We start from the raw sequence: 19,938 nt of genomic DNA on the forward strand, positions 1-19,938 counted from the left end.
GTAGGGCCACATAAAATTGAGCTCAGTTTCTAGGGTCCCTTAGTGTATTCAGCAGACCACAAATTGTGCGCAAGAGGTACATGAAAGAAAAGTTAGATCTAAAATAGATAAGAACGATAAAAAAAACCTGAAAACAAAAGAGAAAACGTATTTATTTTAGAATTACATTTTATATGAATACATAAAAAGATACTCACCTGAAATCGCTTGTAAAGACTGCTGTAAATTAAATCCTATATATATTTGAATTATAATGAGATGTTAAATTTGATTTTTGCTCTTCGTATGTAGTATATTTATATAAAATGTTTTAAAATTTAAACCTTAAAATTTTTTTTTTAACTAAATATTCAATAAAGAATGCCTTTTTATAATGTTAATGAAAAGATATGAAAGTTTTTGAATTATTTAAAATGGAATAAAAAGTAAAAGGTAAGTGATTGGGGTAATATAATCTAGTGGTGTGTGTGTAGGGTTAGTTAGGGGCAACTACTGAACCAATTAAGTTCCTAAATGCTGGTATGTATTTTTTTTGTACGCCAGAACAATGGTACCAGTGCTTCGCGAAGTTGAAAAATGTAAAATACGAAATTGTGCAAAGTTAAAAATGTTTAAAGCCTCATATATGGTTTTGTTTTGCCGCATATAGTCATTGAGTAGAAAAATTTGGGTGTGCAAAATAAAAAATTGTATTGAAATGTGTGTTAATAAAGAATTTTAGTGCAATAATTGTATAATTGTATGTATTGTGAAAGATAGCAATGCAATGAAAATACATTAAATAAGATTAAATGCGGAGGATATTTTTGAATTTTTTGATTGATTGTTTGATTTTTTAATACGAATTCAAATGTATTCATGCTGGTGCTAATAGGAGTCTAGAAAAATTAGTAAGAAAAAAATAATTTTGTATTAAAACGGTTTAAAAAGGATAGATAATGCAACAACAACAGCCAATGAATACCATAATAAATACCAGGATATAAAAAGAAATAAAATGCAATTTTATGAATGAAATCTATCATATAAAGTGTTGTTGTACATTCAAATATATCATTTCGTAAAATTTGTAACAGGAGAACAAACAAAAAAATAAGCGGGATAGAAAATAATTGTGCAAGAACAATTTTATGTGTAAGATGTATGTAAATGCAAAAAAGGCACAAGTATAAGTACAACAGGAGCAAAAGGAAATTAACTGCAACAACATCAACTTATACACACAAGTAGGTAATTATGATATAAAAATTGTTATATGTATGTGTTCTGTAACTGCAGTATAAATGCTAGTAAATGCATAATGCAACAACAATTTATGCAAAAATGATAAACAAATACATAAATAGGTTCAATCGTGGTCGTGAGTGATTTTGTAGCAGGAGAAAAAAGGATAAAGAGGAATGATAGAAAATGGATAGAAAATGCAACAACCAGATTATGGAAGGACACATGCATGAAAGCAAGAATAATTCATCACTACAAATGAATTAGAGTTGGGTTTATTAGCTTAGTGAAGTGACCGCTCTTTTCAGCTCAGCTCACTGAAATGAACTAGGTCGCTCTTTTAGCTCATTAGCTCAGTATGTTGTATAATGACCATTTCATTTTGAGAATTGCTTGTAGTGAATTAAATCAATTATTTCTGTTGTTAGTAAAAACACACAGTCTTTTGACAATTAGAGATTTATGCGTGAAATAATTCATTAAAATTTTAAAAAATAAAATTGTATTTTATTAAACTCATATTTTTGCGGAAAAAAGAGTTCATTTTTTATTATTTCTAATTTCCGATGCTAACCAAATGTTTAGACAATATTTGTTAAGCAGAACATTCACTAACTATAAGGTATTCTTTTACCACAAAATAATAAAATTACCAAAAAACTCGAGATATTAACTGGAATTTGAAAAAGGAAATCTTATAAATCTTATTCCTTAAATTCAGAAATTCTAAACTGTCATTCCAAAAAACAGCGAAAAACCCACGATAGGTCGCTCATAGCAGCTGACAAATGTTCTGTTGATGTAGCAGTGTAGTAAAAAAGTGCATAAGATATACATACAGTGGTGGTCAAAACATATGCAACTAGCAACAGAATTTTACAAAAGTTGTTTAAACTAGTTTTAAAGGTAAACAAAAATATTCATTTGCTTATAATATTTGTTTATTAATGCTTTAAAAATGAGAATATGAAATTTAATTCAGAATTGTTTGCATTGAAAAGAAAAAAAATTAAAAAAACTACGAATGGGTTGATATTTCAATGGCCAAAACATATGCAACTAACTAATTGCTTCTAAAACATTTATGTCTATAAAACTTAATATTTGGTGGCAAATCCTATATTTTCAATGACGGCCTTACATCGGCAAGGCATTGAAGCTATCATATTGGGAATAAAATTTGCAGGAATAGCGTTCCAAGCATCTACCAATCCTTGAAACATAATATCTGAATTAGTGCAATTTTCGGTGTCGATTCTTTGATTAACGATTTCCCAAAAGTTCCCAATGGAATTTAAATCCGGTAATTGTGGTGGCCATTCCATTACTGAAACTCTTTCTTGTGCTAACCTCGATTTAACAACATGTGAAGAGTGATTGGGGTCGTTATCGTACTGAATAACTCATGGAAGAGGCATATTATCCTCAGAATTTGGAAGCATTACTCTTTCCAAGATGTCTCTATAGATAAATCCATCCATTATTTCATTAATTTTCAGCGATGGGCCAACTCCAGCAGCTTAAAAACAGCCCCCATACCATTACGTTACATCCTCCATGTTTCACTGTCTTTTTGCAGTATCGTGCTTGAAGCCTCGTGTTAACTGGTCGTCTTACGTAACACATGAAATCACTTCCGATGATATTAAATTCGGGTTCGTCGCTAAATAGGACGACTGGTCCATTTGTTTTCTGACCAATTTAAATGTTCCATTGCAAACTTCAAACGTTTCTTTTGATTACGTTTTGATATAAGCGGTTTTTTGCGCGTTGGGAAAACGTCGTTGAAGCATGCAGGATGCAACGTAATGGTATGGGAGTTGTTTTTCAGCTGCTGGAGTTGGCCCATCGCTCAGAATTAATGAAATAATGGATGGATTTATCTATAGAGACATCTTGGAAAGAGTAATGCTTCCAAATTTTGAGGATAATATGACTCTTCCATGAGTTATTCAGTACGATAACGACCCCAAGCACTCTTCACATGTTGTTAAATCGAGGTTAGCACAAGAAAGAGTTTCAGTAATGGAATGGCCACCACAATTACCGGATTTAAATCCCATTGGGAACTTTTGGGAAATCGTTAATCAAAGAATCGACACCGGAAATTGCACTAATTCAGATATTATGTTTCAAGGATTGGTAGATGCTTGGAACGCTATTAATGCTTTTTAAAGCATTAATAAACAAATATTATAAGCAAATGAATATTTTTGTTTACCTTTAAAACTAGTTTAAACAACTTTTGTAAAATTCTGTTGCTAGTTGCATATGTTTTGACCACCACTGTATGTTTTCTAAAAAAAGTGATTGAAATAATATTGCTAATTTAATTAAGAATATCAGTACTTTGTATTTTTTTAATTATGTGTTTTGTTAGATATAATCCCACTAATGTGTTTTTGAAATAGTATTTTTTTACTAATTACATACTTTCAATTACAATTATTATTTTAACAATAACAATTATGTATTTGCCTTTTTCATTATTTTTTTATGAAATTTACTTTCAAACTGTAGCAATATTCTTTCTTTATTTCATTCTACATCACCATACCATAAATAAATTCACATTCATTCAATAGCACACATATAAAAATTCCTTCATGAAACCAAAAACAATTTGAATAACTCTAATAATTCTTGAAACAAAAATATATACGCGGCAGCATACGATCATAAACATACATAACAAACCTACATTCGAATGATCGTTTTATTTTTGTAGGACACAATACTCACTCACTTTTCAATGTCAGTGAGCGAAAGAATGTAAGAGCATTGACGAGTAAAGTGAAACATGTGAAACATCTGAAACATTGAAGACGACAAATGAATGTGCTTGTGCAGCTCTTTCATGAGCACTGAACTGAAACAGCTCAGCGCTCAGTTGAAAACGCTCAGTGCTGAGCTGAAAACGCTCAGTATGATGAATGATTCACTTCGCTCAGTTGAGTGAATAGCTCAATTGAACTAGGTCATTCATGAGCTACACAACTCTAATATCCAAACATACGTTTTGTTGCTTTTTTGTCAAAGCATGCAATAAATTGTCTTTTTTTGATGAAATTTTCAGAGGTTGTCTCGGATTTTTGCTCATATATCAGTTATTTATGGACGGATTTTGCTGATTTTAAAAAGCAATCTTCTCGCGAAGATGAAGGGTATAAAAATACCGTTTATTTTAATAAAAAACAAATACGCACAAAAATCCTTTACAAAAAACAACAATTCAGTACACATGACAAATATTCCTCGATCTAAACATAACCAAAATGCGTAATAAAAAATGATCTGTAACGGTTGCTCATAAGCAATATGATTTCTCACAGATTGGTAGAAATCATATCCAAAACATTTGAAGAAAAAAATATTGTTCTGCACTCTTCATCGACGTTTCGCAAGCCTTCGACAAAATATGGCATGAAGGATTATCGATAAAAATAAAACATTATTTACCAGTGAACACACACAAGCTTCTAGAAAATTATTTAAGTCATCGAAAGTTCGTTCTTAAAGAGGGAGACTTAAGTTCACCACAACCTATTGAAGCAGGCGTACCCAAGGAAGTATACTGGGTCCCTTCCTATATTTGCTATATACTTGTGATATGCCTACAAACAGTCGAACCCACATATCTACTTTTACTGATGACATAGCTATACTAGCCATTCATGAAAACCCCCAAGAAGCATCTGTACTTTTACAAGACCATATACTCGACATAGAAGGCTGTTTAAAACAATGGAGATTAAAAGTAAACGAGCAAAAATGTATACATCTTACATTCACATTGCGTAGAGAATTGTGCCCTCCAATCCTAATAAATAATCATATAATACCTCAACAAATTGAAGTTAAATATCTAGGTCTGCATCTAGACCAGTGATGTTCAAAAATAAAAATGAAGGTGTATTGGTGAGAGAGCTACCCAGCAAACATAATGTCAAACACTTAAAATAAGAACAAAATAAAGAATGTTTAGATTTAGAATTTTTGCTAGATATAACCAATTTATTAAATGAATGTAATTTAAATTTTTAAGAAATAAAAGAATACACATTATACGACCGAAATTCTCTAAATTTTTTTATTTATTTCTGACTTTGTTGTTTTGTGTTCAATTGTAATTGAAACGCGTGTGTTTGCTATGCTTCGTCCAAAAACCAACCAACAACAATGCTTAATGAATTTCTGAAAAAATGAGACATTTGTTACTCTCTTTTAAAGAGAATAAGAATATGTGTGTTGTTACTCAGCGCGAAAGCACAATGAAATGAACATCATTGATCTAGACCGACGTCTTACTTGGATACGAAATTATTTTTTTTACTTACATATAGATACGAAATTGCTTCAATGAAGTTAAATTACTCAAATTTACTGGCTAATTGGTAAAAACTCGAGATTGAGTTTATATTGCAAACATTTGCTGTACAGCTCAATAATAAAACCCATATGGTGCTATTGAATTCAATTATGGTGCACGGCCTCAGCTTCTAATATTGAAAAAATTCAAAGATTCCAAAATAAAATATTACGAATGATAACAGCGGCGCCTTGGTATGTGAGAAAAATGAAATAAAAAAACAAGCGGAGTCATATTTGAGAAGTAATGGCTACATCCGACTAAGAAGAAGGAATCCAACAGACCTGCGCTGATGATAGGATCTATAAATTAAACATAATTTTTCGTCCAACTGTGGTGGGACGTAAATAAAAAATAATATTTAGATTTAAGATTTGAACAAATTATTGATAGTTCACATTATTTTGTGAAGATACAATAAATAAAATATGAAATAAAAAAAAAAATAAGCTTCTTTAATGTACTTTCACTGCATTCCTATTCTTCACAATACAAGTACATATGTATGTACCTCAGATTCTTCATTGTATAATTTTTTTTTCAGCGTTCTATACTTTTTTTTTAATTTACACCTGTTACAAACGCTTAGCCAATCATACTCATTTGCATTTCAGATTGCACAAGTTGTTGTTGACTTTTTAATTTTCTACATTAACAGTAAAGAAACAACAAAATGCAATTAATTGCAACGGCACTCAACCATATGTCAAGAAATTGCTTTGCTTTGTATTTGTTCCTATTTTTGCGTGTTGTTGTTGCTTTATGCAGCTAGAGGACACACATATAACAGGGGCCTATTTCACTAAACTACAAGTTTACAAGGTACAATTACAAGTCTAATTACAAGTGCTGATGAATTGTGTTTCATTAAAATTTTCACTACAATTGTAGCTTTTTACACTTGTAAACTACAATTTCTACAATTACAAGTTCTTGTACATATATATTGTGATATTTATTTTACAATTCTTATTTATTATTACTCAAAATGCTAAAATATTTCAATAATATTTCTTATTTTTTAGACCCAATCTATTGAAAATATGATAAAAATAAATACTTTTGCAATTATGGGTACTAATTTAAAATTTTCTATATATGTTTAGATTTCCAATGTGGCTATTTCCAAAATAAAACAAGTAAGAGTGCTATATTCGGCTATGCCGAATCTTATATACCCTTCACCTTTGTTGTGGATGCATTATTATTTTTTATAATTAGTATATATGTATGTATGTACATTGCCCACTTTCAGCGTACAGCATCCTAAATTTATCAAGAACACAAAAAACAACAACAACGCCAAACGAAACAGAACACCAAAAGAAAAAACAAAATACGCAAGGAATGAAACCAACACACATCCAAACATACGTTTAATTGTATAAAAAACAACAACAACGCCAAAAGAAACAAAACACAAAAGAAAAACAAAATACGCAAAGCATGCACATTCAAACATACGATTTGTTGATTTTTTGTCAAAAAAACCAACACACAACCAAACAAAAGTTTAGTTGTATAAAAAACAACAACAACGCCAAAAGAAACAAAACACAAAAAAAAACAAAATACGAAAAGCTTGCACATCCAACCATACGTTTTGTTGCTTTTTTGTCAAAGCATGCAATACATTGTGTTTTTTGATGAAATTTTCAGAGGTTGTCTCGGATTTTTGATCATATCTCCGTTATTTATGGACGGATTTTGCTGATTTTAAATAGCAAAATTCTCGAAAGTATGTCTGACAGAATTGTTGAAGATTTGGATCCCGGAGATATCTGGGGCCTTCAGAAAATTGATTTCAACAGACAGACGGACAGACAGACAGACGGACATGGCTTAATCGACTCCGCTATCTATAAGGATCCAGAATATATATACTTTATAGGGTCGGAAATGAAAAATGTAGAAATTACAAACGGAATGACAAACTTATATATACCCTTCTCACGAAGCTGAAGGGTATAAAAAACAAGTAAGAAAGTATAGTCGGTCAAGCTCGACCATATGATATCCTACACCAATCGCCTTCTGTATATATGAAACCTATTTAAAAAATATACAAAATAAATAAACCGGTACTTTAATATAGAAAGGCCCTAACTCGTGTTTTTTATAAGCAAAGATTATTTCGATAAATGGTCCACTCATATGTATATCATATTTAGGAAAAAAATCTCGACTTAAAAAAACACAAATTAATTTTAAAATTTATAGTTAAGCTACAAGTTCACAATTACAAGTGTTTTTGTCTGTAAAATTGTGAACTTGTGAATAATTGTGTTTCATCAAAATACAATTACAAGTTTGTATCTACAAGTGAATTTTGTTTTGTTTCACTAAACTAAATTTGCACTTGTACACTTGTGGAATTTTAGAAAAAAAAGCTTAGGGTCGACGGAGACCCTCAGAAAAATTTTACAAGTTACAAGTGAATGATAAATTGAAATAAAATTTGATTTTTTAACTATTTTTTTAATAAAAATTTGTTAAAATAAACACAAAATCAAATCAAAAATTTTTCGGGTTATATAAACCCGAAAAATTAATTTTAAGCTTAAACTATTCACAATACACTTGTTTATCTATACAAAAGATATCAGTGTATTCTGTTATTGTAAAGACCCCTTTCACACTAGGCAATTTAGTTGTGCAAGTCTCTTGACCAACCAAAAAACAGCATGCAAAATTTTCTTCTCCTTAACCCGACATTACCTCTGGCACAAAGTATACAGAGGCGACACGTCAAAAAAAATATATTTGTCTCTTTCACTCGAAACAATTTCAACTGGTTTGGTTTTGTGCTTATTTATATAGTTGTTTGTTTTAACGCACTCTCTGTATTAAACCGCAAATTTGTTTTCTCTTTCTATCGAAACAATTTCAAAAAAAGCTGATTTTAGTGTTTTTGAACTGTCAAATTTGACGCCTCTGTATACTTTGTGCCTCTGGCATCTACAACCAAGAGACTTGCGCAACTAAATTGCCTAGTGTGAAAGGGGTCAAACTGTTGCTAAAAAAACACTAATATCTTTCATCATGTTTCAATTGGTATATATTTTATTTCATTTATTAAGAATCAAGCCCTAAGGGCCAAATATGATTCAAATTCCAATCAGGAAAAAAAAATTTACATAAAATTAAAGAAAATTTAAAAATATATACATAGTAGGCTAAGAAATTAAAAAAAAAAATTATTAAAAAGAAACATGAGAAAAAAAATATAATCAATAAAAAATTTGTAGTATAACTTAAAGTACATATAATTGTATATTAGTTACATGACAACAGTATTAGGTAATATGCAAAGTAGGGTTCTATAGCTGAAACAAAAAGCCGACTTTTCGACCTTTCGACTTTTTCCTTTTTTTTAAAATGGTCGACTTTTCGAACATTCGACTTTTTTCGTTTTTTAAAAAGTCGACTTTTCGAACTTCCACTTTTTAGATAAATCGACTTTTTTAGACTATTTTCGACTTTCCGACTATTTTCGACTTTTTACCATTTCTTGTAAAAAATATATAGTTTCTACGTTTATTGATGCGCCTTTTGTAATGTTTAGCAATAAAAATAAAATTTATCAAGGCGATAATAGTTAGAAGAATGTTGGAAGAATTTTGTGTAGAAAAAAGCTTTATTTTATAAACATTTATTTATTATTTATATTAGCATACACTACAAAAAATGCATGTGTACCAAATTGCAATAGTTTTAGTTTAATGTTCAAATTAAATATTTTTTAACAATCTAAAATGTCGACTTTTATAGACTATTCGACTTTTATCGACTTTTTCCGACTTTTATCGACTATTTTCGACTATTCGACTTTTTTCCGACCAAAAAGTCGAAATATTGTTTCAGTCTACGCTTAAATGTTTGATTCGAAAAAGAAAACAATTTTAATTTTATAGGAAGAGGATTCCACACCCGTAAGATTCTTACATGAAGTAATCTTTCATAAATGGACGGTGACACACTATCTGTGGGTTTCTACTAGATCGCGAAAATTGGAAACTATCTACAATATATCTCGGACAATTCATCATAGCAGATTTACGAAATAGTAACAGCATTCTTAATTTAATGAAATCTTCAAAGGTAAACCCAATAAAATCCATAACAAAGTTAGAGACACTAATGCATTCAAAAAAACAGCTGATTGATTTCATTTTAATACATGTATACAAAAGGAAAATAATCTAGAGATGTGTTTTTTTTGTCAACAACATTCTATTGAAAAATTAAATTTTACATGCCATTATTTTAATTGATTTACATACAAATTACAACTATAAATTTTGTATGTACTTTTTAGAGAACAAAAATAGTTTTTTAATAGCTTTATAAGCCTTTTAATTAATTACAGTATATATCGATCAAAATATTATCGACATTTTGTTTTCTCTACATGTCAAAGCAGTAACTAAGCTAGTTATGAATTCTGAATAAGAACTACAACTATCAATGAACTATTTTTTAGTTTCTGTTTTACTAGTTCCGACTTTAGATATGATTTATGAATATGTGCCATGAGTTCTAATTCTCAATCGGTATATAAATCTGATAATACGGTTAAAAGTAAGATGGATTCTCCTCAAGAATGTATTGTTGGTGCCTGAATATATCTCCAAGGCATACATCAATTGTGACATTAGGAGAGCATTTGCAACATCCCTCCTAATACGAAATGGAAGGTACACATCAAGTGAATATAACCATTCACACGTGCACAAACATAATCAATATGTTTCGAAAAATTCAGTCCTCGGTCTAAATAAATCCCCAAGCACTTCATTTCATCCACAAAATGTAAACCAACTCCATTCATAGATATATGGAAATCTTCAGCATCGCATCCAAAACACATAGCCTTAGACTTATCAGTGTTAATATTAAAACCATTATCCTCCATCCACTGAGTAATCAGCCCTAAGTAAAAATTAACATTATTCTCCAACACATCACGGTCATCATCGATGCAAACAATATCTGAATATCGTCAGCATATATAAATGATTCAATAGAAGTAACATAAAAAATATTAACAAAGTCATTGATATAAATCATAAATAACAATGGACCAATTACTGAACCCTGAGGTACTCCACTTGAAACCTCTAAAGCATGTGACTTCGTACCACTCACTTCAACGTACTGCGTCCTCCCAAAGAGATATGATTGCATCAACATACATGAAGATCTTGAAAATTTGAACATGTCACACAACTTGAAGATTAGCCTTGAATGTAGTACCCTGTCAAAGGCCTTCGACAAATCCAGCGAAACCAATACACTCATTTTCCTCTCATTAATCTTTCGTCGTATTGAATCTGTAAGTCCACCAAGTAGAGCAGTAGTACTATACTTTCGCCTAAACCCAGATTAATTGACATGCAGTAATGCATTCTGATCTATATAAAGCATAATTTGGTCCTTCATAATATGTTCAACAATTCTACAAAGAATTGGAACCATAGAAATTGAACGTAGGTTTTCAAGCGAATTAGAATTTGCCTCCTTCCTAATCGGTGCCACTCGTGCAATTTTCCAAATCGAAGGATATTTAGAGGTAGTAAATATTGTGTTGATGATATGCGTAAGAGAAGAACTTATGTAAGGGAAAATTATCTTGATAAATTTCAGAGGTAAACCATCATGCCACGAAAAGAGAAAGAATTCACATTAAGAAAGTTTAGATCAGTTAGCTAAACTACCGGCCGCGGCCATTCATAAGACTGGTTTGAAATAAAAAACCGATTGATATCGCGTGGATCCACGTTATCTACTTCATCTTACATTACATTTAATACATCCATTTTCCCTTAATAAATTCCACATCTGTCTATTATTCAACCCCTCAAAACGTTGCTTATGTGCGCTTCCCTTAGCATTGCGAATAATAGTCTTAGTCCTACTCCTCACTCGACAAAAAATACCCCAGTTCACTTCAGTACGATCTGCCAAGAAATCACCATAAACAAGATCTCGAAGAGAAATATTATAAATAATCTCCGGTGCATAAAACCACTCATTATCAATAAACCACCTACGCTTACGTCTCGTAATCGGCACCAAGTCATGTAAAGCAAATACATTAGACATAAAACATAAATGCTGCACATCAACGTCATTACTACCATAAACCTGATTATAATCTGATAAACTAGCCTCCTCATCCATTCGCATCATATCAATAGCACCATAATTTCTATATTCAATCATATCATCACACACAAAATTAGGCAAGTTGATAGTTGCAAAAATAAACGCATGCTTTGAAATACCCGGACACATCATCTGGTTGGAAGACCAAACACCCAAACTGGGACTTAAGAGAACACATGCTTGACATCAGGTAAGACTTTGATGTGCATGAAAAATTGTTATTGAAATCACCTGATATAATTACATTATCATATTTGACAACTAAATCACCAATCAACTCCTCCAATGCAGCAATATTCCCACTAGTCAGGTAAACTTCACCAAAAAGGATTCTAGAATTACCCAATTTAATATCGATAAAAAATAAAATAAAACCGAAGAATCAGCAGATTTCATAACTACTCTATGAAATTTCTGAAAAATTAAAATTTTGAGTTGTGTCACTTTTGAACTGGGTGTGCGATATATATCCAATTATAAATTAGTACCCATAATTGCAAAAGTATTTATTTTTATCCGTCCCCGCACATTTTCCGATAGATTGGGTCTAAAAAATAAGTAATATTATTGAAATATGTTATATTGCGTTTTTATAGGATATTTTAGCATTTTGAGTAATAATAAATAAGAATTGTAAAATTAATATCACAATATATATGTATGTACAAGAACTTGTAATTGTATAAATTGTAGTTTACAAGTGCAAAAAGCTACAAGTGTTGTGAAAATTTTAATGAAACACAATTCATCAGCACTTGTAAGAATTAGACTTGTAATTGTAAACTTGTAGAATTGTAGTTTAGTGAAATAGGCCCCTGGGGCCTGTGTTTCAAAGGCAACACTTGTAGCTTTTTGCACTTGTAAACTACAATTTCTACAATTACAAGTTCTTGTGCATATATATTGTGATATTAATTTTACAATTCTTATTTATTATTACTTAAAATGCTAAAATATCCTATAAAAACGCAATATAACATATTTCAATAATATTACTTATTTTTTAGACCCAATCTATCGGAAACTTGTAGAATTGTAGTTTAGTGAAATAGACCTCAGTAATAAAAACCCCCTAATATATCACTTTCATAAAACAAATTTTAGATTTTAAAATTTGTTGGAAATATTTTTAAAGTGAGGTGATAAAAATAAATACTTTTGCAATTATGGGTACTAATTTATAATTGTCTATATATGTTTAGATTTCCAAAGTGGCTATTTCTAAAAGCAAAAAAAAAAGTAAGGAAGTATAGTCGGTCAAGCTCGACCATATGATATCCTACACCAATCGCCTTAAAATTAGGTGGCATGACTTCTTCTGTATATGTGAAACCTATTTAAAAAAATAAACAAAATAAATAAATCGTTACTTTAATATAGAAAGTCCCTAACTCGTGTTTTTTATAAGCCCAGATTTTCGATTATTTCGATAAGGCCCACTCATATATAATATTGAGCAAAACAAATCTCGAATTAAAAAAAACACGAGTTAGGGCCTTTCTATATTAAGGTAACCAAATGGTAATTAATATTAAAATTTTTGGATTTTGTGTTTATTTTAACTAATTTTTATTAAAAAATTTTATTTCAATTTATCATTCACTTGTAACTTGTAAAATTTTCCTGGGGGTCTCCGTCGACCCCAAGCTTTTTTTCTACAATTCTACAAGTGTAAATTTAGTTTAGTGAAACAAAACCACTTGTAGAAGTATGACTGGTAGACTTGTGACTTGTAAGATTCACTTGTAGGTACAAACTTGTAATTGTATTTTGATGAAACACAATTATTCACAAGTTCACAATTTTACAGGCAAAAACACTTGTAATTGTGAACTTGTAAACTACAATTCTACAAGTTACAATTACAAGTCTAATTCTTACAAGAGCTGATGAATTGTGTTTCATTAACATTTTAACTTGCAAACTACAATTTCTACAATTACAAGTTCTTGTACATACATATTGTGATATTAATTTTACAATTCTTATTTATTATTACTCAAAATGCTAAAATATCCTATAAAAACACAATATAACATATTTCAATAATATTGTTACGAAATTGTACTTGAATTCAAATATAACGATTTTAACGGTTGATTTAGGGGTGGCATAGTGCTTTCAAATAGCAGTGCTGTAAAACTGTAACATATCTGTGGGCATTATTAAATAAAATCTTTCAGTTGATTTGATCGTAAGTTGGCAACGCTGTATTCGATTTCGAATATTCAGTTAAAGAACATTGTAGAAAGTACACCACAGATGGCGTATGTATTAGAAACCTCTAGACAGTTATAAATAGTAGCAGTCGTTAGTGAGTTTATCAGAGACGCTTTTCGAATAAACATCATCTGAGTGCCTTAAAGTGTGTTGTGTTTTTCAAGTAAATTCGTGTACATTATAAACGTGTATAAAAAACATTGAGTGGCTATTTAATTCTGTTGTTGTTGTACATTTTAAAGAAATAAAGAGTTGTTACAATTTTTAAACTACTAAACGGCTTTTATTTGCAATCAAAAGTATCCGGTTTATTTAAAGGAAATAATCCAGCGTTTTGAAAAGGTTAAAACGTAACAATATTATTTATTTTTTAGACTCAATATATCGGAAAATGTGCGGGACTGATAAAAATAAAAACCTTTGTAATTATGGGTACTAATTTATAATTGTCTATATAAGTATGTATGTTTAGATTTCCAAAGTGGATATTTCCAAAAGCAAAGAATGAAAGTATAGTCGGTCAAGATCGACCATATGATATCCTACACCAATGCCCTTAAAATTAGTTGGTGTTACTTCTGTATACGACGGGTAGTCATCTACGACGGGTAGTCATCTTGACGCGATGTAGAGGCTTAAATGCGATGATCTGTGTTGGTCATGCTGGTGGGGACAGTTTAACTTGAGTTGGCTGTCTCCGGTAGGGTCTCCCATTCCAGAAGGGCACGCGGTGAGCATGATACTAAGAACTACCCCCCCTCTGTCTGATATCGTCAGTTCTCCGTTGGGGCGGCTATCAGATGTTCCAACAAGCCATGTTCCCCTCACTGAGATGGATGGCTTTGTTGGTTATTGTCCGTCTGGTCCGAAAGGGCTCTTAAATTGTCCGTCCGAAATCCATCAGCGTCTGTGTCCCATATTGGGCGGCTGTTGGTATGCATCTGTTATCCCCAATGGGGCGGCAGTTAATCAACACCTGGCAGCAGGTATAAAATGCAACCTTTACTTGTCCGTAAGGACGCAATGGAAAGAAAGGAATCATGCCCCATGAACCCGGTCGGGGGCTTCATAATCTCCGGGGACCCTACTCCCACAGCGATGGTAACGGGCTGTGGCGAGTCGAATGCTACTGTGACCTAGGCTAGTCAGGTGATAACACCGGGCCAGACTAGTCTGCATGCTACTGCAGACTAGTCTGGCCCGACTCCCAAATGGCAACTGTGCGATCAGGGTCTGTGATGAAATCCTCGTGCCCTGTAGCCGCACCACCCCCTGCCAACACCGGCTCTGATAGTAGTCTAAGGCATAAAAATCCTGGCAGAATGGCTGCTACCACCATGCGTTCCGCCATTCGCTGGTTGTATCTGCTACTAGAAATTGCAAACTAACATTGCAATTTGTATAGTAATATATGAATAGTAATAGTGCATTTACACCGAAGCGAAATCTAGTACATATGAGATTTCGAGCCAAATCTAGTTATTTTGACGAGATTTCCCATACAAAATGAAATCTACTTCGTGACTAGATTTTGGGGAAATCTCCTCAAATCTACTCAGTACCAAGTGATGCAACCGTGAATTTCTTCATAACGGACTAAAAAATACAGCACTGTACAAGTAAAATTTGACAGATACAAATAAAAAAATAATATAAAAAGTGCGAAAAAATTTTAGCGTTTGATAAATATTTTCAATGGATGCAAATATGAATAAAAGTTAAATTTATAAATTATAATACTAAAAATTTACTTATTTACTGCGGGTTTTGTTAGTCAGCTGTTTTTGTTATTAAATGAAATCTTGCTAAATGTCAGAAAACAGCGGTGTAAACGGTATAGATTTTGAGCAAGATTTCAATTAAAATCCACTAGATTTCGCCTCGGTGTAAATGCACTATAACATCAATTTATATTAGCAGAGTTATACAAAATTATAATAGTAACTATATTTTTAGTATGCAGATTGATAAAAATGTATATTTACTGCAATTGATTGCTAATACAGTAGCAAATGTAAATTTGTTATACAAATATACTATAAATACTATTTAAGGTATTTATAGACGGCAATACTGAGTATTAATATTTGTCAAAAACTCAAGTATCATAATACAATTTCATCGTCTAAAAAATTTGTATTAGATATTCAAAAAATGCAAATGATTGTTTTGATTTACGGTCGGTATTGAAAACTTGTTTAAAACAATTCAAAAACTTTTTATTTTCATATGTATCGGGTATGTATTTATAAAAACAAATAAGGCAAACAAAATGTCAAGAAAATATAAAATAAAAATAAAGTTTGCAGAAAAATATCAATCAACAAAGAAATAAAATATTTGTAATATTATCGTGTAAACAATAAATGTTTTTTCGAAACGATTTTTTGAAATACCGAGTGATTTTAATAATATTTTAAATTTGAAAAGTGTTAATACTCAGTATAGCCGCCTATAAATACCTTTATAAATACAAATAAACAAAGCAAAAAAATGTAAAGTTTTGTTTATAAAGAACCGGTTAATTTAAAATGTTGATTTTCGTTTAACAGATTTTTAAAATTTGAGACTAAAATGAATAAATGTCATATTTTGATGAATTTTCTATATTCATTTTATACACATTAGCCCATAATCATAGTCAAAAATAAAGTACATTTTAAGAGAATTCCATAGCACCATATGGTGCTATGGAATTCAATTATGGGGCACGGCCTCAGCTTCTAATATTGAAAAAATTCAAAGATTCCAAAATAAAATATTACGAATGATAACAGCAGCGCCTTGGTATGTGAGAAATATTAACATTCATAAGGACCTAGGTGTCTCCCTGGTGAAAAATGAAATAAAAAAAAACAAGCGGAGTCATATTTTAAAAAGTTAGAAGTTCACCCAAACCCACTTGCACGAACATTAATGGGAAGTAATGGCTACATCCGACTAAGAAGAAGGAATCCAACAGACCTGCGCTAATGATAGGATCTATAAATTAAACAAAATTTTTCGTCCAACTGTGGTGGGACGTAAATAAAAAAAATAATATTTAGATTTAAGATTTGAACAAATTATTGATAGTTCACATTATTTTGTGAAGATACAATAAATAAAATATGAAAAAAACAAAAAAAAATTTAAGAGAATTAAACTCGACTTTACTTAAGAATGGACTTTAGGTCTATAGCTAGGTACTCTGTTCAAAATTTCGTGCGAAATGCTGTCAAACTAAGTACATATAAAATATTTGGAATGAAATATATGCGAAATAATTTCGCAAAAGCAGTACTCTGTTTTTATTGTGGAAAACATGTGAAATACATCTGGCAACCTTATTTTTCCACACGAAATAACATACGCAGCACTTCTTTCGTACGAACAGCCTGCTGTCAAACAGCATGTAAAATTTTTCGCATGAAAAAACCATAGTTTTTCGCAAATATGAACAGAGTACTAGGCTTATCATAGACATGTTAAAGTATACTTCTGACGCTGAAGTCGACGCTAAATATAAAACTAGCTGAAGTTGTTTTTAACTCGTTTAACAACAGCATCAGCTGTTCTTCGCCGAGTAAAAAAGTTCATCACAAAGTAAAAAATATTACAAGATATTGGTAGAGATTTTGCAATTATTGAACAGTTATCAATAAAATTAGTACCAAAATATCGTAATTATGATATTAATCTTATCTTTTCCATTTTTCCACAACAAACAACTTTCTTTCTTTAGATGTCCCGGTTACTTTTATTGTTTACGTTTTTAAGATTTTTTTTAATTTTGTATGTCAGCTGTTCAGCGTTGCCACTTGTCTGTTTTTTGTTGTATATTGTATGAAAACATTTTCTACATTTGTTTTTAAAAACAACCGACTTTAGTGTTAGACTATGATTATGGGCCATTATATCAAACATTCGGTCTGATTTGAAACCTAAACTGCTGATATATATATACAATAAACCTCTTTGGATATACTTTTTTAAGAATTACAATGATTCTAAATAAATAAAAACTTTCTCCGAATTAATTACACATAATGAAACCATTAAAAATTAAAATTAAATTCCGCATAATTCTAGAAGTTTAGGCTAAATCTTACTATGATTCATTAAAAACTTAGCGATGATTTTATCAAACATTAAATTTAATTTGATGTACAGTCAAGGAAAAATTTTAAATACACCCTACCAGAGAATTAGTGGCGAAAATTTTAAAATATGTTATACATAAATAGCAATGTTTACATGCATTTACACCTACGCCATAAACTTGTTATAAGTTGTTTATGGTGATAAACTAGTTTGAGAAACTTGTTTATCCATACAAAACAAAAACAGGTTTGTAACTAGCTTTTGAGATAAACTAGTTAGAAACAAATTTTGACATCTGCTCAAAAATAAAAAACAGTTTTCTTTAAAAAAAACCCAAACTGTAAGAAAAAGTTTAAAAAATGTATTAAAAAGTGTTTTTATATAATATGGACAACGAAAATAAAAAATTTATATCTTTATACCTTTTACCAACGATTATAAAAATCAAATGTTGTTCGTTGGTAATTGCATCAGTAGAGAACGGCCCAACTTAGGTTTTTACGGAATGAAAAATTAACTACGCCCACTTTTTTCGAATCTAAAATCGAAAAACGGCTACATCGATTTGGCTAATTTTTTGTTTAAATGATCATAGTAATCCAATTTAAGTTTTTACTGAAAGAAAAATTGACCAAAAATTTTCGATATATCTAAAATCGCAGGACGCCTGGACCGATTTAACTAATTTTCTTTAATGTTCGCAAAAGTTTTTACATTTATTTAATACATCTGCAAAATACATCGGTGTGTGATCACCAGGGCAAGGATAGTCAGTATCTCAAAATCACTTTTTACAATTTATCTTTCCGAATCGAAGAATTTGCAACCAAACGGCATCGATTTGTTGTTGCATATTTTTGCATATTTTGTTATAAATGCATATTTTTCTTTTAAATGCATATATTTAGCATATTTTTCCATTTTATTGTATATTTAATTTCCTTTTGGATATATTTTTATAGCTGTAAATAGTCTAAAAGTATTTTATTCAAAACTTATTCATGTAACATGTTTAGCACATGGTTTACATCGAGTAGCCGAAGAAATTAGATCTCAATTTGAATATATAGATTTATTAATTTCGAATGGAAACAAGTGTTTTTAAAGGCACCATCTTGTGTTGCTAAATTTAAAGAAAAGTATCCAGTGCAATTACGTACACATTTCGATTCTTTTGAATTCAATTGCAAAAGTATTTAGTTAGTAGCAAAAATGTTTAAAAAAAAAACTGAAAAATTTGCATTTTGGTTATTTTTAATGAAGCGCATTATGTGATTTCACGTGGACTTACAGGTAATAATCGAAAATGTCAAAACGCACGTCCTTGGAGGATAATTGACAGGTCCATTTCAATAAATCGATGGTTGTGGTATCCATATGGCACGTAGCGCCTCCTGTTGAAACCAGATATCGCCCGGCTATATATAATCCATATTTTCAAACAAAAATTGTTGATCATGGTTCTGTATCGATCTCCATTGACCGCAACGCCAGATCCGGCTTCATTTCTGAAGAAATAAGATCCGATGATGCCACCAGCATGTAAACCACACCAAATGGTGAATTTTTCTGGATGTAATAAAGTGTGTTGAGTTTGTTGTGGATTGGTTTTACTCAATATGCATCAATTTTGTTTATTAACAAACCCGTTAAAATTTTGCGATAAAACAGTCGACAATAAGGTGAATCAATAACTGATTTTTAAAGCTGTTGTTCAAGCATCAATATATTTATAATGATTTATCATCATCAGAATATACTGATTCTAAATGTCAAAAAGTGACAACAGTGGGACAGTTCATTAGATAGTTAATCCTTTCGCAAGTTCTGGCGGGCTTAAAAAACCACCATTTATTATTAAAATTTTGGAAAAT

This window comes from Calliphora vicina, chromosome 1 (assembly GCF_958450345.1).
Source record: "Calliphora vicina chromosome 1, idCalVici1.1, whole genome shotgun sequence".
Classification (NCBI taxonomy): domain Eukaryota; kingdom Metazoa; phylum Arthropoda; class Insecta; order Diptera; family Calliphoridae; genus Calliphora; species Calliphora vicina.